We start from the raw sequence: 24,222 nt of genomic DNA, 5'->3' as shown, positions 1-24,222 counted from the left end.
ATATCTTGCTCTTTTTTGGAAGTAATTTCACGTGATTCTAAGCTGCGACTTGTTAAGTGAAAGTGATTCACAATGCATTGAAATGGAATTTTAAAATAAAATGTTTCTGAATTTAAGGCTCATGAGAGCAAGTGACCTTAAGTGAAGCATGATGCAAACAGAAGCAAGACAAAGCAAACTGTCCCAGTGAGTTCTGGTTATCATACCTTTTCTGAAAAACAAACTTCTAAGTGGTAGCCTTAAATTTCTCATGAATAAATCCAGATTATCTGCATTTGCTCAGGCTACAGGAAAAAAGGGGTTGTATTCAGTCTTTATGTTCAGTTTCTTTAATCAGCTTAAACCTGGTTTTTCCTGTTCGATTTGCGTCAGTGAATTCAGAAGCACTGAGTTAACAGAATCGATTTTAAAATAGATTTCAATTAACCAATGTAATTTATGACTTTAGAAAAGGCCTACTTGGCTCAACATGTAAAAGCAGACATGGTAAGGGCATTGGCACACAGGGTTTTTTTAAGACATATGACAGGCCTCCTAAACATCTAACCTGAATGTGCAAGCATTCCCTCTGCTTTTCGAGCAGTAACTTTCCAGAGATAGAGCTGCAGTAGCACTATTTGATTCTATGTAGTTCTTGAAGCTCACTTTACCCTCCCAAGTGTTTTTGGGTAGATTTGTGGTGCTTGAATGGACTCTTTCCTCATGCCGTAGAGAATTGTTATTCTGTATCCCAGGTCCTGTATAAGAGCAGCCATGTTCCGTGTCTGATTTAGGCAGGATTGCTTGGGTAGTCACAAGGAAATAAAGGATCAAGATGGTGGTTCAGGATTTTGGATTTTTTTTCTTGAACCTTTGAATGTGGCTTTATTTTATTTGCAGTTATACAATGTTTATATGTGGCTCTTCGAATTTGCTGCTACACTGAGCACGGAAAAACACAACTTTCCTCCTGTGTGAAATAAATGGTGACAACATGTAATTTTCTTCTTTGCAGCCCTCAGTATAATTTCCTTCCTTTTAAGCAATAGAATAGTCATTTTGATAAAACTTTCTCCATTAGTCTTGTCACTATCTTAATTCTTGCATGTAACTGTTGTATGACTAAGTATCCTAATTTTTTGGAAAGGTACAGTTCACGTTGTTTTGCACATGAAGTAAATATTTCCCAAGAAAACATTGTGGGAATAATTCACTGACGCACTTCAGTTTCAGCAATCAAAAAGAATATTTCCACTGAAAATGTACTCAGTATTTAATTCAAACACTTCTACACACTTGGATTCCTTTCAGCAAATGAAGTCCTCTTTTCTAATTAACAGTGCTAATAAGAATATATATAATTGTACTTCACATATAACTGTTTTGATTATACTGTCAAAATATGACCTTCTCAGGGATAACAATGGTTTCAGGTCAGGCTGTTTCAGTTATAATGCTGAAAGAAGTGAAGAATGATCATCTTCAGGCAGGCAGCTGTACTGTCAGCAGCACCGGCCAAGGTGGGTCAGTCACGGAAACAGAGCAAGGGAACAACAGCTGGAGACAGGGAGCTTGGAGACAGTGTTATGACTAACCATGGGAGCTTTTCTCGAGATCAGGTGATGCCAGGAAAGGATCTTCAGACTTTAGTTTAGGACCTAGCTGGAACCTTAGTCTTTTTTTTCCCTACTTCATGAAACCATACTTTACCTCTAAAAGTAAACAAAAGCTTTCTGCTCATGGCAAGTCTCCAGAGGCTTTGACCTCCTCACAATGTTTGTATGTACCCCTCCCCACCCCCTGCTTTAGCTCTGTGTTGTGATGCTAGCAAAGCACAATTGCTGCTGGTTTTCAGAAGTCTCCCAATGGTATTGTTTCTCCTGGCCCCCGCAGCAAAATCAGGAGGTAGCAGGTTCAAATTCTGTCAAGGTTCACTGAAGAGAATTCTGCCCTTTTGCATGCTATGTCGAATTAGGCAGCAGGGTTTTCTGCTATGGTTTTTTTCATCATGCTCTCTTATCTTTGGTCCCTCCCTCTCTTCTAGTCTTCCTTTTTTTCTTAGTATCTATATGTTTCCTTGTTTTTATCAAACCACTTTTTATCATTAAACAACACTTGTCCTTCCTAATAGGATTCCATACAGCATCATATCTTCATGATGTAAAAAGAGAATACTGCAGTGGCCAATAAAAATACACCAGAGTAGATGACCCTAGTTGAGATAATATTTCTTTGTTGTCAAAAGAAGCAGGCAAGCCCTATTGCTTCTTTCAAGCAAAAGGACAGGAGTCTTTAGCCTAAAGAAAATGAATTGATAGAAGGAAATTGGGCTGATTTATTCTTGCTTAGTCATAGGGTGTCTTGCTTTTGCTATGCCTGGAATAACAAAATAGCCTTATAATTTGGAAGGGCGCACAACAAATAATTCTCTAAGCAGACAAGCAACCCATCAGGTATAAAAACATATAGCAATACCTTAAATATTCAAGAAAAATGTCAAGTAAATTCCTCAAGTTGTTTACTAATTTAAAAAATCATTATGTGGACAGTACTAACTATGCCCTTTGAGAAATGAAAGCTTTTTTTTTCCTTCTTCTTCTTGAAATTTCAGTGGTACCTGAAGCAAGTAATTTTTTCTCTCCTATTTGTTTACTGGAACCTACATGATTCAAGTGTATTGCAGATTTTCTCCCTGGACTTCTGTTCTAGCCTTGGTGTGGAAGGTTACAAAAATATTTAATTTCATGCTGTTGCTACATGAACATTAGCTAAGTTTGCCACCTCCATAATTATCAGTGGGAGATGTTAATTTAGAGCCCTACGGGAATCTCCCAGGGCATTAAATGCTCTTTTAAAAATACAGCTGGGACTTCAGTGTATTGAGAGCATATCTTCAAGACTGCACACTACCAAAGGTTTTCTCTTAAAAGTCCACATCTAATTAAAAGAATAACAGTTGTAAGAGAAATACATATGGACACTGTTGCTTTTAATGAAAAAGCACACTGGGTCATAAGGGTCATATCTGGGGACAGGGAGGGTAAGACATTTCTAGCCTTGGAAGCAATAAGGAAAATTTTTTTCTACATGGTGTTTACTTACATGAACTCTGAAAAGAAGCAGAAAATAAAATGGAAATTATTAAATGCAAAACCAGTCAATAGCAAGATAATGACACAAGCCAGTGAAGAAAGATTGATTTTTGTCCCTCCATCATGCTGAGGCTTAAATGTACAATTTGCTAACATAGTGATTAGACAACAGGTGGAATCCAACAAGTACGATTCACAATAAAGCAGTGTTTTGATAGAAAAACACTATATAATTTAGATTATGGTGTAAACATCCCGTCGTTCTGCATGAATCCACCGTGGATTCAGCCACAACAGAAATTATGATTGCTAATAAAAAACTCTGTCCCAGCCATAATCAGTACCTTAGAAAATCTCCTCCCTTCTAATATCCCAGTTTGAAAATGCTATGAACTACAGCAAATTGAAAACAGAGGTGGTAATACTCCAAGACCAGAGTTCCCACTTCAGCAGTCTTGCTGGAACAATAAAGTAGTTTGAATGCAAGATTCTTCATGTAACTCAAGTCTGCCTCACATATCTTTGATTGCTAATATTTCTCTCATTGAAAAATGTGTAAGGGCACTTCTGGTTAGACATCACCAAGAGGAAAGTTTATGGTCAGCAGCCAGGCATTTTGAGACTAATACTTTTTTGTTTTCAGTTTGCTTACTTTATTGGATTAGGGCTATAAATTAATGAGGTTGCATTTGCTAGGCAGATTATAAATGAGATGAAATTACAGCTGTGCCTGTCTCTTCTATGGTAGCCAACAGACAGCTCCACCTTCCCCCAAAATACTCCATTTCTCTCAAGCTGACCACATTTACAAGAGGCAAAATGCATGGTTATACCAGCAAGCTCAATTTGGTAGCCAAGGGGTTGGATGCAATGTCAGTGTGGAGATGGCCACCTCTTGCTTTGGTTCATTTGTCACTGGAGGAAAAGGAAACTGAAATTTGCCGAGCAATCAAAGAAACCTTTGCGAAGCGACATTAAGGAACATAATTGTTGATTAAACTTTCTTCCTGGTGTAAAATTCATCCTGAGGAAATCTATGCATTTATCAAAACCCAGCCACAAAAGCCTAAAAGTGATTATACTTTTGTGCCATCCTAAGATTGAACTAAATTTAAAACTCGGAACACAAAGCATTCCTGAAGCTTCATTTGGAAGAATTTGCTTCTTGTTTATGATTCACAGGGGAATTAGTATTTCTTTTTTAGGCTGTGTACTACACGCAAGCGAAAGCTTTGAAAAAACAGTAATAAGCCATTTTCTTCTGACAGGCCCTGGAAGTTTATAAGTAGGGATCATACCAGGACTCCGTGAATTTTAATCCAGTTTGCGTCCTATAAAAATAGCAGTACTTCGTCCCTTATGAGGCTTTGCTGTTTTATACTGCTGGTATAGACTGAGTTGAGGAGACTGTTTAAGGAGAATCATTTAGTGCAGCTGGGAAGAGATGTGTTTTCTCTGAATTAAGAACATGAACAACTTGAAGATAGAATAGTACAGCCAGAAAAGGCAAAGAACTGAGAGTGACTAAGACAATTATGAATATTCACTCCTCAGAGAGAATGCAAAAAACCCCCAGCAGTATCTTCACATATAATTATTTTTACATTATTGTGGTATTTACTATTAAAGGAGCTATTTTCTCTTAAAAACTGTGAACAGAATTTGCCACTGAAAAGATATATTTAGTTGAAAGCATTTTCTACTTGATAATTTTTAAGACAGGAAAAAGTTGTATAACTAGTACTAAAAATGTGAGAAAATTTCACTTTGACAGTGCAGCTGCTGATTAATATTAAAAGAAGCTATGCTTACAAATTAATGGAAAATGTTTACAGCTGATGCCCAGCTCATATATCAAATATACAGCAAAAAATGGTTTAAAGAACATTTTATATAATATCTTTGTTACATGATATTCAAAATTATAAAGTTTCTCTGACATTTTTCTTTATAAGCTGACAGATCTCAGGAGGAAAATACCTTCTTGAATACATGGAAATTTTGAGATGAATCCCCAAAAGAGAGCTCTGTCTTCATGTGTCACCTGGAAAGGTCTTTCTACCATTAGACTTTTAAAATTAGCATATGTGTGTCCATGTGCAACTGTGGGTTTTCCAAGGGTGACACAAACCAGAAAAGAGAAGAACACTTTTGTGAACAGTGTTCATTATATGCTTTCACAATCTGCTTCTGATGACGTGGATTTGTATGGTCACTAATATTTACAATGCCATGAGTCAGTGACGAAGCACTATGATAAAGCCATCTGGTTGGTGGAAGGCCACCAAGATGGTCAGAAGGCTGGAGCACATGATGTACAAGGAGGGGCTTAGAGAGATGGGTCTGTTCAGCCAAGAGAAGTCAGCTATGGAAAGACATTATGACTGCATAGAACTAGTTAATGGGAGGGTGTAGATAAGACTGGGGCAGACTTTTTTGATGAAAGGGAGAGAACGAATGGATGAAAATTGCATAAGTGAAACAATGGTTAGATATAAGGAAAAAGCTTTTCACCATAAGAGCAGTTAAACACTGAGAGATATTGCCCAGAGAGTCTATAGAATCTGTATCCTTGGAGATGTTTGAACTCAGTGAGGACAAGGTCAGATTAACCCGACTTAATTTTAAAGTTGACTTTCTTTGGTGGGACATCCGACAAGACAGCTCTACAAGTCCTTTCCATGTTAAACTATTTTATAGTTGTATGACTGCATAAATTACTCAAAGATTGAAACTGAGATGTGAGATGCAAATATTTTTTTCTGAATAATGCGGCATGCTAAAAGATTCAACAGCATAGGTATACATGGTTCATAATTGTATAATGTTCAAACCTAAAACCCTAACTTAAAATTCTAAAGCTTTCTGACTATGACATATTCGTGGCTATTTTGAATTTGCTGGGAAAAAAACACTTTCCTTGTGGAAATAAGACTTGAATGTACTGCAAAAATTTGTTAAACGTTGAATCATTTCAGCCAGGTAACAAACTGCAATAATTTCAATTATACAAGCAGGAGAATTTTATGAACTGAGGTAGAAAAACAAAGATGTACTGAATTGCATTGAAATTGATAATTAGTTTGCAACAAAAAAACCCTGAAGCTTTTGACAACTGAATTATAGAAATACACAGCTGAGAGAAAGCTGCATTGAAATGATATTTTGTCTAAAATTTCTGTTAAACTAAAACATTTCTTCATTATTCTCATGCAACTTATCTGTGACTACTAAAAAACAGTCACTCAGGTTTGACATCACCATGGTCACTCTTTTACCAAAGCTGTTTAGTACACTACAGTACCTCTTAAATCTGAGTAATATACATACCTGCCAGGAAATCTAGTCTAAAATCAAAATAGGACCACCAAATGTCAACCATTAGTTCTCCTTGGTTCTCTCCTTGGCAAAGCAGTTCAGAGCTACAGCAGATCAAAATCAATTCCTTGTGGCAGCACAAAGACTAAAAATGAAACATTTTAATTTAGGAACACCCAAATATTTTATTTCAGTTTTAAGTATTTTTTAGTCTTTTTCAAGTTATTGGGTATTCAGTTTTAGTTTAAGATACAACTAAAAACTACACACATAAAATTCAGGATTTTAGGTGGTAACAGAGGAAGTTCACTGTTATAATCAGCAGTGAGTCAAACAAATAACATTTACCCTGGACAAGAAAAAAATAGCAACCCAGTTCAGGACAAGGAATCTCCTACAATGAAATACTCTAAGTACAGTGCAGGAGCACTGCTTCCCTCCGAACTTCAAAACTCTAACACATACTAAAGGTGTTTTTGAGGGTCTTTTTCTGTAACTGCCATCTAAAAAAAAAATGAAAGAAATGTAAAAATGAGTCCATTTCTATGGAAATAGTGTTGTTATTATTTAATCAGGCCAGCATCTGATTCATGAACTGCAGGTTGAAATTCAATAAGCAGTTCATGAATCTCTGAGTCGAGAAAATTTGAAGGAAAGAAAAAGGAGAAAAAAGAAACTCCTTCCCCACAGGACTTCATAAACTCTCTGTCAATGATGAATACTACCTAATTTACTTTAAAGCAGTTAATATCTACTCAGTTCCTTAGCTTCTTCAGTGTTCGCTTGTAGAAATAGTTGGGCACCAGTGATGCATTATACTAAGCACTGTATAAATCCATAGCAAAAGGAGAGATAACCAATAGCTTAGAGAAATTAACTGTACAAAGTAGTTGTGAAAGGAGGTAATTGACATTTGGGAGTATTGTAAACAAGGCAGAAATTTTTTTCCACAAAATGATAGGAATCAGTGCACTGGAATAAAGCTGTCTCATGCAGGAATCTTTTATTTGTGCCAAAGATGTTTATTTTAGTCAACCTTATGTTCCTGGCCCCAAGATCAGGAAAAGTGCCCTATATTTCTTTCCTCAAGATATGTCCGTCAGCTTGTGTGGGTAGGTATACACTCACACATATGCACACACAGAGAAACATATGCTTGCGTGTGCATTACGGGCACTTGCATAGCATTAAAGATTCTACATGCACCTTAAAAATACCTTGTAATCACAATTCTAAGAAAAAGAGTATTATTCTAATGTTCCCACAGGCTAATTTTAGTAAGACTGTTAAACAGTTGTAATTAGCCGGAGTTTAAAATAATCAAATGGAGGAAGAAAATTTGCACGGCAGTTTAGTTTGATGCACAGAACAAGCCCGGACAACTACAGCATCCTGATTTGTAGAAGAGCGATACCGATTTTCCAGGGAACAAATATGCTCTGCCCACCTTTCTTCACTGCCTTTTACTTCCTATTCTCCCACCAGTCAAGTTAAATGGAAAAGGAAGATGGCTGAAGAGGGTAGGTGGAGAGAATACTGCTGAAGCAAATGGTGCAGCTACAATTCCCATTTTCTATCCCCATCTTTTGACTGGAGATGTGCATGGCTTTTTAGAGATTGCTTTGCTCTTCAGTCACATAACTTTTTTTTCTGCCTGCTTTCATCTACCTCTCTTATATCAAACTTAAATGGGATTCCATCACTTTATCTGGCACAGAGAACTCCTACTGATACTTTATCAAGGCAAAAAAATACTATAACAGCCAAAACACATTTTCCATATTATTATTGTAACCTCAATAACAGCAAATGTAAAATATTGTCAAACAGAATATCAAGAAAAATTAGGTTTTTTCTTTTTTACAGATCATTCTATAACTATTCTTGCTGCAGGGGCATGGGAAACTTTGGAATGTGGTTTGCTGAACAAGGATATTAATGGTGCTGCTAATACTGATGTGATTCTAAAAGGTAGTGACAGTGTGGCTAGTGAATAAAAAACAGAGATGATAAAAGAGGCCATGTAACAGAGACTTTATATAAAATGAAAAATAAATACCATGTGGAAAACCATTGGGGTTTTGTCCATTTTAGTTTCTGCCTTCTTTAAGATAAAATCATGTCAACAAGTGACAGAGGTTGGCAAGTGCTCACCATATGCATGTGGTTTCATAGAAGACACAGATGATGCAATATGATCTTCCTCCACTTTGTGAAATCATTGCATTGCCTTACTGAGCATCACTATATATAAGTGCATTAGCTACTAATAATTACAAGCACTTCCCAGGGTATCTAACAATTTGTCTGGAAAGGGGTCACTTTACACATCAGTGAAACTTCTTTTTGATGTTTCCAGGCTACCTGCACAGTGAGAAAGCTTCAGCTGACTGGTTCAGGTGAGGTATAAACTCAGCTGCTTATTAAGAAAGTAAGAAAGGCTCCTTCTTATGTCTCCAAGGCCCTGTAGCTGGCCATTGACCATGAGGCTAATAAAAGTCCAGTACAGGATACAGCCTGCAGCCATCATTGTGGGGAATAGCAGCATTGTTCTAAGTGAAGGTGGGTATTACAGGAAACTTCTACTGTAGGTCAGAGAGACCCACAAACCAGTCAGAAAACAGAGAGAGGAGAATTCAGAGAAGCAATTAGAATGGCTCATCTAGAAAGGCCCAGGACTGGAACTGTGAAGGATCTCCTCAAAGGAAGTTCTGACTCAACTCTTTACTGTGAAGGTACATGAACATGGGAATTAATGTAGAGCAAAACATGAAGAACTGGAGAGAATTTTTGTTCTACCAAGAATTTATTTACTGCTGAAAGAAAAGGTCAGGCATCTTCATGACTGGATTGAAAACTGCACTTAGAGGCTCTGACAGAGTCTTTTCAGAGCAGAAGATGGAAGTGCCTGTGCCAGTATGGTTGTGTCACATCCTTATCTACAGGTCAGTGCAGGTGACTTTCCCTGAAAGAAACATCTATCAGAAGACAGTTTCTTAAGGACATGCTTTTGCAGAGTCGTTAAAGTTTTGTATATACACATTTTGTATTTTTATCACCTAGCTCCTAATATTCTATTTGTAATAGACTGAATGAGTTAGACTGTTGTTTATACTCACCCAGGTCTTTTATTATACTGACAATACAACTGAGTGTGTAAAGATATTAACTTACCCAAAGTGAAAACTGTACTTGCTAAATATTTGATTACAAGAGGCAGTTTTGAGACAAGAATTAACTTCCTTAAGACCAGGGGAAAGAATATTGTAATGAGATGTGCAATATACCTCTGTGGTAGCCTGACAAAAGTTAAGTTTGAAAGATTCTTGCTAAAGAGAGCTGATCAGGTAAGTATTTTGATTTTTGTGGGTGCACCTGCGTGCCTGTTTTACAGCTCTACTGAATTCATTTGCCTCCCTGAAGGATCAGAATCTAAATTTGCCAAAAGCCAGGGAAAAAACAGAAAATATGTATAACAGAAAAAACTAGAAAATTCAGTCATTTCAGTAATAGTTACCTTCTTAGTCTCAGATTATTACAGACATGATCACTATGGTAGAAGGTAGCAAATTATAAAGAAGGAATGACTGGGGTTCAAGACATGGGAAGCTCTGCCTGAGCACTGAGCAATCAGGCAATACCAGGGAACACAAAATGTGTGTCCATGAGCAGTGCTGAACAGAATTGTAAAAGCGATGATGAATTGAATGTCAATCACTTACACGAAAAGCTATAACCCATTTTCCTTATCATATTCACAAAAAAACATGTGGAAACTTCATATTTTGCAATCTCCAAGTCCAACCCTTATTATACAGGGACTGTCACACTGAATAAATCAGAACTGTTTAAAACCCTGTAGGCTGTTCGCACAACTCAAGGCCACCTGTTCTGGTTCTGGTGCCTTTCTGTGACTTGCTGTAAACACAGCATTCCCAAGGTCAGTAGATTTGGTGGCATGACTGCCCTCAGTCACATGCAGTCGTAGTCAGATTACATTACTGCTCACACAGTGGCCTTGCAGGCTGTCCATGAATAAAGGTTCTCTGCAGACAGCAGCTCTACATTCTGAGAGACCACATTTATAAGGCAGTCACTTATTTCACACTTACTTCTATGTATGAATATATAATCGAGGAGAGAAAGATGAACAGTGATGCAGTTTAAAAGCTACAGTAAGAAAATCTGTGCCATGGGCAGCAGAAAGGCAGCCTTTCCATCTAGTTTTCTGAAGGTTTCATTGTAAACTTATAACCTAGGATGAGGATGAAGCATGTCTGCTAAGTGCACTGCCCATAACTAGGGCAAGAATCCACTTAGTTCTAAACAAATGAATTCCTGTCTCTGAAATTAACTCTGCAGCAAAGATAGATTTTTAGGCTATGTTTTCACGAAGAACTGACACAAGAGAGTGGTCATACCACTGACTATGCCTCCAGCAGAAACAGAATGATTGTGCAACCAACTCAAGTTAAAAAATTGCTTCAAGAAAATGTTTTTATATATAATTCCACTCAGACCTGAGTTCAGTTACAACTTAACTCTCAACCTGGAGTGAAAAAGAAGCAAGGGTCAACCTACACTAACCTTTTTATCTGCAGAACATCAGATTTCACTTGTTTGTGCTAGCTGGTATATTGTGAACTGCATATGGACTCCACCAGCTCTTTGTGCTGCTCCGGGAGCACCAGCTAGAAGATCCTGGTGACATAAGACATTACTTTCTTGATGAGCAGCTGGGCTCATATCTTAACCTGAAACAACCAGTTGAAACTCTGTGTGCAGACAGTCTGAAGCTATCAAAAAGAAATCTTGTAGGTGTGCTAATTAAAATGGTCTTTTTCAGCTGAACAGTTTAGCATCTAGGAGACCTAAAGAGGAGGGTTCTATCAGTAAAATAGCTATAGCTATTTTAAGTTTGGTAGTGCGGAAGTAAAACCAGGGAGTACATTTATACCTAGCCTAAGAATTCCATAGTAAATGCTGAAGATTTAAGTACTGTTGTCATAGGTTCCATCAATGAATGCCCTTACTGCCTTGCCAAAATATCTAACCAATCTTTTTCTTGTTCAGATTGATCTGATATGAACATTGGGTTTCAATGCATGCATTACAAGCTTTATTGGCACTGTAAAGCTGGCAAGTGGATCCAATCAGATTCATAATCACTATCTTTCTGACTCCAGAGCATCTGTATACTGTGGGCAGACTGTTCAAAGAACACGTAAATCACTTATGCATCCGAATAGAAGTAAGATCCATGCCAGTTTAGCATGTGGTTTTTGAAATGCAAATTGAAAGGTTGAAAATGGGCTTCTAGTTCTGAAGCATCCTGGTGAATGCAAAGATATCAGATATCTCTTTGTCAAGAGATCTAAACACTGCCATTATAGCAATCATTTTCTCTAGTCCTGAAGGGTGCATAAAGCCTGGGAAGGCTGTTCCAGATCTCCATTGAAAATATAACTGCTACTTTCTCTATTCTCCAACCATGTAGTAACAGTTCTAACTGAAAAATGCTAAAAATACACAGTATCAACTTTTTAAGTTTGTAATGGCACTTCTATCAATATTGGTGGAAAGTATCTATACCCATTTTCTTTGCATTACCCTCTAGCTTTGCCCTGCCAGTTTATATCACAGTTCAGTTTTGAAAAGTAAAAAATTCTTTGTGATACCAAAGGCATGATGCCAAAGCTCATATCTTCCTCCTACTGTATGGAACCCTGGGTAGTTCTGTTCTCTTTTTACTTGTATTGGTGGAGAACCTTTTATTATTTAAATATATTTCTCAAATCCTTTCTTGTCCCTGCAGTTTTTGACCTCTTAAACAAGTGTTTCTTTGTTAATCAGATCCTTATTCCTTTCTGCATACGCTTTCTCCTTGTTGTGAAGTGTCTTTGTGAAGTAGTCAGCTAGCCAGCAGATCTGTATCCTGCAGGTTTTTTAACCCCTGTGTTGTTTGTACTATAAATTCTAGACAGTTTTACATTCATCAACTGAAAGGAATTTAAATCTTCCTTCACATCCATCTCCTGGTGTCCTCAACCTGAATCTTAAAACTGAGAAATTTCTTCAGTTTATCAAAGTTTATCCAAGTTTCTCCTCTTGAAAGAGAAAACATTTTGTAATAAAATTTTCTTTATCTTTTAATGCATTTTTTTTCATCTCTGAGTACAAGATGAATTATGTCATTATCATACAACCCAAGATTATTTCCCATGGCCAGTTTTTCCATACCAGCTGTGCTGATTACCAGTGCCAGCTCTTAAAGCACCACCTCTCGATTCAGGGAACTTGACCAATAAAACTAAGGAATCTTTAAGAAGCCATCAACTTTGTCCTGAAAGGTTTGGCATTGCAAAACACTGGCTTGCAGGTAGATCAGCAATGTGCTTCAATGTTGAGGGGAACCATAAAATAAGGGGAATGACTCAGCCATCAGATTTAGGAACTTCTCTATTCTCTAGGCTATTGCTAGAGCTTTTTAGTTCTAATAGTGTACCACAGATGAAGCACTTTGCTGTAGAAAGAGAATGCATAAGGTGTTGGGTGTTTTCTATCTGCCCCAATTTCAAAGCTGAAAATGACTGGTTTCAGAGCTTTATAACTATTTTAGCTTTTCAATACCCAAAATGAAATCTTTCCTCTCTTTGTGAGAGACATAAATTTAATTAAAATAAATTAATTTATTTGTTGTTATTATTTGTAACTTGGCTGGAAAACATATTCCTAAAATAGTGTTGAAATCCTTGATAAAAGCATGCTTTTAGTTATACACGGTTCAAAATGCTTTAGAATATTGACAGAAAATTTATACTTCATTTGTTTTTGCAAATTTTTATGAGAATATCACAAATCTACAAAATTTCAGTTAACCTCAGTTCATATACCTGCAACATCTATGACTTGGTTTCTAAAGTCATGAATACTTGTGGTAAACAAGGGGTAAGGAAGCACTCAAGAAGTGTTTCCTCAAAACGTCAGATTAAACTAAATATAAAATGTGCTTCTCAGATGGTCCTCTCAGACCATCTTGGTGAGACAAATTTGGTGAGACACTGCTTTCATTGGTAACTGTTCAAAACAGATGTAAAGTCTGAAATCAGCATGATAACATTTAGTATTCCCTTTGCACTTTCTGCCCAGTTGATCTCACAGGACAGAAGATTTGGATAACTTGGGTTGTAGGAGATCAGGAAGAGTTAAAAAGGGATCTTTTCCTCTGCTGAGAGTGAACAGAAGGGAGAGCCTGTAAGTTAAAAATCAAAGAGTTCTTAGAGACATTTCTGGTTTATAAGCTCCCAAATAGTACTCTATGTATTAATTCACATGCATTTTTGAAAACTGAGTTGTAACTAATTCTATAAAGCAAAAACTGAAAATTGAAAGTGAAAAAAAATATCAAACATCAGATAATCCTCTTCTTGAAGGAAAGGTCTATTAATGTGAGCATCAATCCTGCTTTCTCCCTGTTCCTCTATCAGGAAAAAATCCCAGTCAGTGTCAGGCTAATTGTGATCCATCTACCTTTGCAGTTCTCCTTCCATTCCCTTATGACCAGGCCTGCTCTGCAGTACTGGAGCTAAAGGTAATCAGTTTAGCACATGAATATGATTTGATTATATTTGTTTTACATAGGCTATAAACCTGTCCAATCTGTTTTAAAAATCTTTTCAGTGTTCAATTCACTTAGTTTTTGTGGAATTGAATTCCCTGCCTGAAATATATTAGGCAACTGGGGTTAGAAGAGTGGAGAAATTTTTATTTTTTCCCTTTAAATACAAAGCTCTCTTACTTTCTTGGAATACTTCTTCATTAGAAATATGAGGATTTGGTACAAAGGTTCCCATCAGCATTGCCTCTGAGATTTTTAACCACGTACCGATCTTATATTACTTTAGTGCATTGTGTATGATATTCTCCTTCTTTGCAGTTCAGTTGTGGTCTCTTGCTGGCTGGTGCTGGTGATTAGGCTACAGGCAGCAGCTGCTGGCTTGGCAGCCAGTTCTGTTCAAGGAAATGGTAACTGTAGGGTAATGTATGCCCAGTAAAACAAGCTAAAATCATCAGGGGATCCCTAAACAAGAGCTTGCTATATCGAAAAAGAAGCAGTCTCTAAAAAAACTCTAAAAGGTTTCTAGCAGCCAGGATGCAAGTGGAAGTTGCCTTCCTTTGGAAGTTTACATAATAACTTAATTTAATCCTTCCTGTGGTGTTTCCCAGCCACTGATTTAGTGCCTTGATCATAATACGCTAGGACAAATGTCAGGAAAAATGAGTCTACAAAGTGATGTAAATCTTGTTCTCTATCGGAGATGTGACTATGAGGATTATCTTCATGATATTTTCTTTCTCATGCATTTCTCTGTTCAGTGTTTTTCCAGTCTGTGATGACAGAGCAAAGCAATGACTTCCAAGCTAAAAACCAAAGTTATCTATTATTCCGACTCTGGTGATGAGAGCATTTTAGCTTGCATTTCAAGGCGGAGAAAAGCCATATTAGCAAGGATATAATCTGTAAGATTTGTTATAATGTGGTATTTGCAATAAGCCATGGCTTTTGGCTTTCATACTGTTTTGCACTTGCTTCAGCACTATCATCGGCATGTGTGATGAGACCTACTTTTACGTTTCTATTTCAGCAGTCAAATATTATCAGTCCAACATAGCCATTTCTTGCCTTTCATTAGCTTTATGGCTTTTAGGCTTTAGGAATTTTACTGAATTTTTAAAAAAAAGTCTTGAAAGCAATACATTTATGTAAAAAATTACACAGAAATATATGTGCACACATATAAAACAACAATATCTATCAGTAATGTAATATGGACTAATAAACATAGAAATTACCATCCAATAAAATTTGGACACCAATACTTTTCTGGTTCTTTTAAGCTTTGTATTTATTAATTTAAAAATAAAAATTAAAGGAAAAAAAAGAGAGAAAGAAACTAAGAAGCATTCCATCCCTATGGAAGCATTTATTTGATATCCATTTGATTACACAGTACAGTTGAGGTCATTATACTAAAGGGAAAATAATGGTGGAATGCAGAAGACAGTGAACCAAACAAGAAAATGTTTTGTTACTGCTAATATTTTGGTGTCCATTAGGTAAAGAGTTTTTCTTTTGCCAGTGAAGTTGCAGCTTGCTTTTAATTAATGTTGCATTACTCTTTTTAATAACAGCATCTATTTAAGATATTGTTAATAATAACATCTACTAAAGACACTAATCTAGCTTTAATTTAATGGAAGCATTAAACAGCATCTATTATATGTTCCCAGTTAAATTAGCACGATGGTCTTTTAACGGATGTTTTAACAGACATTATTAACCAGAATATTATAAAATTAAAACAGAACTCAAGAGGTTCTTTGAGTTCGTGTTGTAATACTCTGTGAAGTCACAGATTCTGAAAAATAACAGTTGATGTATTTTTAATTTCATTTAATGGCATTTGGCAAGAGCTACAACAGGCACATGCTTTTATACAGCAGGAGTAAAGACAAATATGTATGGAAGTAAGATGTGGCTGATCTAAAAATTATCTTACATTTTGATCCTGTGGGTTAAATTCTTTAAGAAAGGGTTCTTTATAAACATTTGTGTACAAACAGGCATAGGCACACTTTTTCTTACCAGCTGAAGTGTGTTGAATTTCCTGCTGAAAAAATCTCTGAAAATAACTGAGAGCTTACTTCTTCAGAGGAAGAAATGTGCTTTTTAGAAACTACTATTTCCCGTAGCTTTAAAAAAACCCACTTTTTCTCTTGTTTGTTCGTGAAAATACACAGTGGGTGTGCATAGTCTCAATTCCAGGAAGGCTACTTCTACAACACTTTCAAACTGCAAAGTATTATAAAACTCAACAGATCACAGATCTGCCTATTAAGCTCTTATTTTGGTCAGCAAACATTTAGTACACAGGCAGCAGAGTTTGAACTTTCTCCTTATTGATTTTCTGTTTGTGAGCCACAATCCTGAAAGTAGGTATTTTATCCATGGAAAACATATCGTTCACATCAATGAAGAAGGACGTTGGTCATTATCTTTTCATTTCAGCAGCAATTATGATCAATTCCCATTTTCTGTACTGATCTTCATTCTGCTGTGGGAATGTGGGAGAGAAGACACCTGTCATACATTGAAAAACTTCAGATAAAAGTGGCTTGCATAATCATTTAGCTGACATTCTGAATATGTCATTATCTCTTACATTTGGGTGGACCTTTTTCTGGAACTCTTTGAGTGCTATACAACCAACTCTCCACAAAGTCATAACCAACCCTCCACCTCAGGGTTAGCCAAAAAACTTTTAACTAAATTTTTTTAACCACCAGGATTTTCTCTGAGATCTAATTGTTTTATTTGAATACAAAGCTGTCATTTCATGCAACAGACAAAGCTGGCAGACCTAATAGGAATTCCCATTGGACTTGTTTGAGAAAATTAATCCAACTTCCACTAAAGAAGGACTAAACCTCCCCATCTCCCAGAAAGACTTGTCAGAAAGTGCAAATGACAAACTCTACTTTTCACATAGCTCTCTTGCTACCTGCCCATATCCACCTGGCACTTTGAGATAAGGTCACACCCACATGTGAACAAATGGTGTTTCCAGGCTGATCTGTGTGCATTTAGAAAACATGTTCAATAAGCAAACATTGAACAAAACGAAGTTATAGCCTGAAAGTGGCAAAGCAAACATACAGATCGAGAAAACAAAGGATTTTGTTGAGCTTTCTAAACGCTCAACCTTTTAAAGGTACGTCTTAAACTAATGTGCCTAAAATAATCCTTTGATAAATGAGAGGAACACTTTTCCTGTAACAGTGAACTTTACACTGCATTCTCTAATGCTGTGCAGAGAAGCTCCTGTTGAAAGAACTTGCCGGAACGTTCTTTCAAGAAAAGAAGATTCTTTTATTTAAAATCTCCAGAATTCCCAAAATGCAATGGGGTACATACTTGAAAGCAGATTTTGTAATAATATGGGAAAAAGATGGAGATGCCTGCTGTACTGAGCTGGTTTGATTACACTGTAAAGCCCTTAACAACTGAGTTTAACATATCTTTTGTGAGAAAAAGGATAGGCCTTTATATAGGCCTTTATAACAGGCCTATATAAGTTAGGAAGAAGCCAGCTACTACACGTGCCAGTTTGCCCGTGCTTTTTCTTCAAGTTTGGATGAAAATAGCCCACACTTGTAAATCCAGGGAAAGAATGAAGAAAACACAAGAGTTCAATACTTCAAATAGATGTTGAACTTCTAAATTTCCATTTACCAGCCTTTTCCCTTAAGAAAAACTGCTTCAGGCAAGTTCTGCTGCCCCTAGTATCTGGACACAAATGCCTCCTCATATTTTCCAGCCTTGGACCTGGGAACGGAAGGTTGGGCTGTGATTAGGCTAAGCATCAAGGGGGAATGGGGAGCCTGCATTTCCTCAGTTCCCTCTCCATGTTTCCTGCCTTCATCTCTGGGACCAGGCAGAAGGTCTCTGCAGCGCCAAAGAGAGTGACAGCCCAGGGCTTCACAGAAGTGCCAGCTTACTAGAAAGGATCAGGTCTATTGAAACTGATAATCTGCTCCTGGAACTGCCACATGGCTCAGGACAGGAAGAGGAGCATGGGGGGCCAAGTACCAGTGCCTCCTCTGCATAGCATGGAAGAACCTAAATCCCTCTTATTCAAGATTCGATTAAATAAAAAACATTTGTTGGACAAGGGATGTTGGCTTCTGGGCTTGCTGAGTGGGACACTTGGCTGAAATGAAGTTGACCCAGATCCAATTTTCTGTTCCAATTCCAGTTCCGAAGATGACGGAACAGGGACTTGAACTTGCAGCCTCCATTCCCAAGAGAGTGCCACTAACTTAAAACCTACTAGCTAGAAAAGCTCACGGGATTTTTTAATTTTAATTTTGTTACAGGGATTCAGAATTGGAGCCCATAATTGCTTTCAGCTGTAGTTTCATTGAAACAAATATATTCCTACAGAACTTGATTTAAAACAGATTGGCATTTTCTGCCAACATCAGTGAAACAAGAATATTTTGGGGAGCTATACTAGAGAAAAATTATTTGAAAGAAGGAAAATGGGAAGGCTAAAAGAAGATAATGGCAGGGGATCAAAGATAAAGGTAGGTAAGCCAAAACAAATTCCTATTTGGAAAGGAAAAAACATTTGTCTTCCCTTTTAAAAATATCTCCAAAGCATTCCTGGTTGGCTACCTGTTCTGCTTACAAGGCCAATAGACTTTCTGCTCACCACTGAGCACCAGAACATAGAAGAAGCTGTTTATTAATTCACTGAGTTATCAAGTCAGTTTGAATTGGAAAACTGCATTTACAGCCAGAAATCCATCAAAGCCCCAGCAAGACCTTGATGCCTATTGTAGCCAGCAAAGCTTTCTCTACCACCTTTTTCCTCATCTTTTTACTATTACACTTTCTGAAGTATATTTATATAAGCACTGTTTTGTTTTCTATACTGCCCTCAGGCAGAGCAGGATTCCTTTTTATTGCACTGACATTGTTTTGTCCAAAAGTTTCAAAATCATTCATTAAGGAGACATACCTCCTGCTTTGATCCTTCAAGCATTTGAGCTGACGCATTTGCTTTCCTTAAAATAACAGATTTAATCTTTTGAGCAAATCATCTGATTAGAGGGAAGAAATCTGCATTCCAGTAGTCTCAAAGTGAAAGAGGCTAAATTTGTTAACCAGGAGATAATATAATTTGGTTAGAGCGAAGAAGGGCAATACTGAAAGAATTAAGAGCTTTTTTCACCTCTCCCACTTTATTCAGATACAAAGCAGTCTAAATGTCTAATCTTGCCTGTTTTCCAGCTCTGATATTCCATGAGTTTGGTATTAAACTGGTTTCTTGTAAAGTCTGCAGGACTGGAACCATGTCCCACTTCAATTGCAAACAGTGACGTGATCTAAAAGAGCATCATAGAAAAAGAGTGAAGGATTATTATATCACTAGCAGATGGGCAGAGTCTAGATCAACTCCCAGGTAAGTTGTGGCAAAGTGAAATGATTGCATGGGTATCACAAAGACTAGGCAAGTGGTTAAGAACCATTACAGATATCTGCAAACTCAAGTGAAAACACCTATAGTCTTGTCAACTGTATTTTACAGATTCTGTGCAGACTCCTCAGGAATGTATGAATTCTAGACCAAATTAACATAATTTAACCCAAACAGAAACATAAGAACAGGTCACTAATCTGGTGAAGAAAACCTCAAACCAGAAAAAGCTCTGGAGTTCTAAACCACCAGAAAGCAGTTGCATTTACTGAGAAAGGCATACAAGGAAAGGTATAGAATATAGAATTTATAGAATCAACCAGGTTGGAAAAGACCTCCAAGATCATCAAGTCCAACCTATCACCCAACACCGCCGTGGTTACTAGACCTCTTATTTGTTTTTAGACAGGAATTCAATCTGAGGTACCTGTTCTGTACTATTAGTTTTACCTGCACAGGAAAACATTTTGGGAAGAGTGAAATAGTTTTCTGACTCTTCAAGGAAGATGCTACTATTGCTACTATTTTCTACTAGTCCTCTATTTCATTCAGAAGTTGCTGTAGCTTTTCCTAAGCATCTTAGAATACTGGCTGTTCAGTGTTTACCTTAAAATAATTAATATGACAGCATGTAAAAGCTATTCTGTGTCTTTGGAGTGGTCATATAAAGTCAAATGACTTTTTGTTCATCTTTCTTTTCTGATAATGCTTTGTTAGAAGTTCAGCAAATGTTAAGTCTTGCATATTGGTGTAGTGACCAGATTGTAGAGGATTTGAGAATCTTTAGTACTGCCAACTGCAACTATTAAAAAAAAAGATATCAAAATCCTGGCTTGAAAATGAAATTTAGAAAAAGACATGAATTTGTGGATTATACTTGCTCTTGTGTTATTTGACACTTGGGTGCTGTTTTTTTCAAGCTTTACTGCATAATGTTTTTAAGCTGCAAATGTAAAATAAGTGAAAAAATAAATCTGAAATGTTCATGAAATCCTGAGGCTTGGAGTGGAGCTGGGAAAAGCACTCAATGTCAAGAGAAAATGAGTTGTCTGAAGCAGAATTTTTGTTTCCATTTGTTGTTTTACTATGGGCAAACTACAATACCAATGTCTACTGTTTTTTAAAAACTGTGCATTTGAAATATAACAGATAAGTAAAATGTGGCATATTAATTTGGAATGAAGTTTAAACTGCATGACTCATGTCACATTGCATCATTCCACATAACTTGTTTCCTGCAATGATAACATGTGCATTTTTTGGGATAGTAATTTTTAAACTAGCTTGCAAATTTTGCCTGTGAAAAGGAAAGTGTCTGAACTCTAAATATATACCCAATTACCTAAATTCCAGCTATGTTATGTTGATTCTGCTGGTTTTTCTTCTGATTGGAAAGAGAAAAATCTGCTTTTAAAATTAGCAGATGGACTTTCAAACTACAAGCTATGAATTATTGAAAAAAAAATGGTAGAAGACTGAAATTATGGTGAAATCAGAGATAGGGATATGCAGAACAGACATCGGAAACTTATGGATGCCAATGCAAAACAGTTATGCTAAACGTGTTCAAGTGCTATAATATGACTGGCATTTTAATAACAGAAAACATCTGAGAGTTTGCTTATGAGCAGGATGCTATGTGGTTCTAGTCCAATCTAGGAGCTACTGGCAGCTGCTAGGAAAAGCTTCACACAAATCAGTTTTTAAAACTGCATCTTTCCTGATTGGTATTCCTGTTACATCTGCTATGGCAGATACTGTTTGAGGTGGGCATAGTCCTGATGTGGATATGATCTCTAAGCCTCTTAGTCAAGACCCTGGGTGACTGGGAGTGGGGTTAGCCTTACCCTCTCAAGCCCAAAGCAGCAGGGCAGTTTATTACCTGGAGCCCTACCTACACCCTACAAAGAGAACCTCTAAAAAATCTGTGCTAGTCAGGGCATCCTGGCACAGACAGAGCTATAATACCGCAACCAGAATCTATAGTCTTCAAGTCCTCCTCTACCTCCCTACCATCTTGTACTCCAGATCAGTTCCGTTGAGAATCCGTCACTTACAGATCGGCAATTTTCTTCAATTAATTAGTGACTGAGCATCAGTAAGAGCAATGTGGATCTCTATTCTTAGGTAAATTTGACCCCATATAAAACTGTGGCTCCGTTTCCTACTGCATGATGACCTTTCTATGAGGACATATCTCTGGTTTTGGGACACAGGTTCCACTTCTGTCTTAGTTTTAACAGCAAACTGGTTCTGCCAAGGTAAGGGCCAACCTGAATCCTTGAGATGTGAAAACAAGCAAAACCATTTTAAGAAACATACAGCTTTTTGATGCTACAAGCAGTGGTTTTGTGCCTTTCTACATGAGCCTCTTTGGATTTTTTTAAAAAGCAGCAAATTTTATTTAAAGGGAATTATAATAATAAAGACTTGTAAAATTTATATTTTTATTATAAGTATTAGGTTAAAGATGAGCAATGCATAAAGAGGTATCTGTCAAGGGACACCAAAAATATGGAGGCAATTTCTAGAAAAAAACCTGAGACTCAGCAGCTTGTGAGTAGCCATAAAGGCTGACATTAAATTAGGCTGCTAGACTGGGATGCAACTGAAGGATCAGTATTCTTGGGGTCAATGCCATCAGGTAAATATATAAAGAATCAGAAGTCAATTAAGGCCTTTAACTAAAAGTTTTGAATTTGAGAAGAAAAGATAGTCAAAGACCAAACTACCTTCACTCTTGTAAATTAGTTCTAATCGGAGAAGTGTGGGTTCTATTAAATTCGCATTGAGAGCATTAAAATGTCCAAATGGAAACCAATAAGAACACATCCCAAAACTGTCAGTCATCTTGTAAGTAACAGATTTTTGAGGAGTTTTATTACAGAAAATTTAGGCTAAATAACGCAATTGGTATACAGAGAGTCAGATATAAGAAGTCTAGTTCAAATGCTATTTAAATATTACACACAGGGTTAAGGAAGGAAAAATAGAGGAAGAACTTTAGAGAACTTGGAGTAAAATGAGATAGCTAAATACAACTGAGATATGGAAATGAAAATTTAAAAAAAAAAATCCAATGCAAACAGAACCCTTTTACTCCCACTGCCAAACATCTCTCTTACATTAGAAAGAAAAAAGGCCAGAAAATACCAGAATTACCTTCATTTAAATTATTAAATCCACATTTACATACCAATTAAAAATAGAGATATGTTCAGTTTTGAAGATGTCAAAAGAGAATTTGTCATAAGCATCCTCAGACTTCAGATTACCTGGGTTCTTTCACCAAGAACTTGATTCTAGAAATTCTAAGTCACGAAGGTCCCATATTCCTGTGATATCTGTGGAGAGATCTTGGTACATCATTATAAGCTTAACTGTATGTCAGTGCAACTTATTACACGATTCAAATCAAAACGTACTTTTGAAAACCTTCCCAAAAGTTTACATTAGTAGATTCTTACTGTTTTACTTTAGGACTATAACATTATACAATGCATTAGAGACTGAAGACAAAGAACAAAGAAAAGGCTTAATTACAGTTCCTGTGTGGAACATTACAAATATTATGGCAAGGATAAAGAAGACAAGATAAGAAACCAAAAATGAAAAAAAAAATAGAGATGAGAAAAATCACCTTAGAAATGACATCCTGAGGCCAGGGATATTGATGATGAATATTAATAATATTCGATCTCAGATAGTGCTGATGGTTCCAGCAAGAGCAGAGATTATGTTTATCATTATATTAGTCACTTTTCTGTGGCTTATTAGGAGAATTTTAGTTCAGTTGACTCTCCAATTCTGGCTCAAGTATTATGACCTGAAGGCAAAGATTACTCTGCTATACTTTCTATCATGGAAAAATGCATTTGATATATTTTTTAACTAGAAGAATAAACATACACAATATTCTGCAGGAAAAGTATGATAGAAGGAACCGTTACTGAAACTGTATTAAAAATGTAGTTCTTACGGTGAAAGTGAAAGACTTTTGCATATTTTAAGGTTGCTTCAGGGTATCCCAGCAACCCCTTGAAGTTAAAAAGAATGGTATCAAAAAGAGCCTTTTTCATCTTTTTCCAGACAGTACAAACCTCAGTTCCAAAACAGACTTTAAACTCACAATGTTCTCCATGCCAAGAGAAGAGTCTCTTAATTGCTATACTAGCTTTACTACTAGCTTTACTACTGCTATAGTAGCCATACTACAAAATTTACTTTACACTATGCTGCTATAGTTTGTCCTTTATACTGTACTATTACTGCTATACTAGCTTTGCTAATTGATTTACTATTTTATTTTACTTTATATGCTATTTCTGTTTCATATTACAAAATATACTGATTTATGTTACTTTTATATTAATTTCATTTTAACACTGCTATACTAGCTTTACTCCCACGCTGCACGTCGGGTGGGGGAAGACCTAAGGCGACTGAAGGCCCACATTAAGACCTTAAACCATATTGTCCGGGAGCTGCTTTATGATGACACTGCCGCCCTTGTCGCCCACACAGAAGCAGCTCTGCAGCGTTTAACATCCTGCTTTGCAGACGCTGCTGAGCTCTTTGGGCTGGAAGTCAGCTTAAAGAAGACAGAAGTTCTCTATCAACCAGCACCTCAGGAAGTCTTCCATCATACCCATGTCACCATTGGCCAATCAGAGCTCAAATCAGTCCAGTGCTCAAATCTTACCGTCCGACGGTAAGATTGACGGAGAGATAGACAACAGGTTAGCAAAGGCATATAGTGCTTTCGGAAAGCTTCATAAAAGAGTTTGGCG

The 24,222-nt window shown here is 36.8% G+C and overlaps 2 long non-coding RNA genes across 2 annotated transcripts in view; both read right to left on the bottom strand.

The window, feature by feature from the left end:
* LOC120324345 overlaps nt 1-24,222 on the bottom strand; it is a 141,115-nt gene that overhangs the window by 105,647 nt on the left and 11,246 nt on the right. The gene's annotated exons all lie outside the window — the stretch shown is intronic.
* LOC120324346 lies at nt 15,345-23,911 on the bottom strand. Its single transcript, XR_005565596.1, has 2 exons — nt 22,708-23,911; nt 15,345-19,340 (listed from the first exon to the last, which is right to left on the bottom strand). It is a non-coding gene; the product is annotated as an uncharacterized LOC120324346 (long non-coding RNA).

The sequence above is a fragment of the Pipra filicauda genome, unplaced genomic scaffold (genome assembly GCF_003945595.2).
Source record: "Pipra filicauda isolate LSUMZ 115617 unplaced genomic scaffold, ASM394559v2 scaffold4_size7858003_pilon, whole genome shotgun sequence".
Taxonomy (NCBI): Eukaryota; Metazoa; Chordata; class Aves; order Passeriformes; family Pipridae; genus Pipra; species Pipra filicauda.
Note: the sequence above shows the minus strand (reverse complement) of the source record. Positions and strands in the feature narration are given on the sequence as shown.